This window comes from Rutidosis leptorrhynchoides, chromosome 1 (genome assembly GCF_046630445.1).
Source record: "Rutidosis leptorrhynchoides isolate AG116_Rl617_1_P2 chromosome 1, CSIRO_AGI_Rlap_v1, whole genome shotgun sequence".
Lineage (NCBI taxonomy): Eukaryota > Viridiplantae > Streptophyta > Magnoliopsida > Asterales > Asteraceae > Rutidosis > Rutidosis leptorrhynchoides.
This window is the reverse complement of record NC_092333.1, coordinates 347,109,150-347,110,394: the sequence shown is the minus strand read 5'-3', so window position 1 is coordinate 347,110,394 and position 1,245 is coordinate 347,109,150. Positions and strand designations below refer to the sequence as shown.

The following is a 1,245-nucleotide window of genomic DNA, read 5'->3' as shown; positions in this document are numbered from 1 at the left end:
CGTGGGCAAAATCAGAAAAGTCTATTAATTGGATAACTTATATAATTTTTCTTTCTTTTTAAAAAAAACTAATAGGATATTCAGTGAATGCACCGAGCAAAACGTTCACCACCTTTTGTACGTTCACCACCTGTAACTCGATCAAGACATCTAGCAAATATTGTCGCCGTTGATTTTTCTTTAGAATCGTCATCCAGTCGACCAAGTACTCCAATTCAAATTTCCGATAATCCATTTTTTGAACCCGACCTCACAATTGAGAATCCAGAGAATATTCAGGGATAATTCGTAGATCCGGAACCACCAATCATTCAAACAGAGATTGTTGAGGAACCAACCATTAAATCAGAATCCTATAGTGATTCAGATTCAACAAATTCAATTATGGAGACTCTGGAACCTCTAAGTATGGAAGACCGAATGCGAGCTAAACGCACTGGCCAAGGTCGCGCAATTACTCAACCTGACATAAATGCGCCAGATTATGAAATCAAAGGACACATTCTACACATGGTAACTAATCAATGCCAATTTAGTGGTGCGCCGAAGGAAGATCTAAATGAACATCTTCGTACCTTTAATATGATCTGCACTCTATTTAAAATCCGAGAAGTGGAGGATGAACAGATATATCTCATGTTATTTCCCTGGACTTTAAAGGAAGAAGCCAAAGATTGGTTGGAATCGTTACCTGAAGGGGCAATTGATACATGGGACGTTTTAGTTGAAAAATTTCTTAAACAATTCTTTCCGGCATCCAAAGCCGTAAGACTTCAAGGAGAAATTGTTACGTTCACACAGAAGCCAAATGAAACTCTATATGAGGCATGGACAAGATTTGGAAAGTTATTGAGAGGATGTCCACAACATGGTTTAGACACCTGTCAAATAGTACAAATATTCTACCAAGGATGCGACATCACTACAAGGAAAGACATAGATATAGCAGCTGGTGGTTCTATTATGAAGAAAACAGAAACTGATGCTTACAAAATTATTGATAACACTGCTTCCCACTCACATGAGTGGCACCAAGAAAAAGATATCGTTAGATCATCTAAAGCAGCTAGAGCCGATTCTAGCCATGACTTAGATTCCATTTCTGCAAAGATAGATGCTGTCGAGAGACGAATGGAAAAGATGACCAAAGATATTCACTCAATATGAATTAGTTGTGAGCAGAGTGGAGGACCACATTTGACAAAAGATTGTCTCAGTATTGAATTAACAATGGAACAAAGAGAG

General features: G+C 38.0%; 1 non-coding gene across 1 annotated transcript; it reads right to left on the bottom strand.

Moving 5' to 3' along the window:
- Nucleotides 1-768: 768 nt before the first annotated feature.
- LOC139887209 (small nucleolar RNA R71) lies at nucleotides 769-875 on the bottom strand. Its single transcript, XR_011773048.1, has one exon. It is a non-coding gene; the product is annotated as a small nucleolar RNA R71 (small nucleolar RNA).
- Nucleotides 876-1,245: the final 370 nt, after the last annotated feature.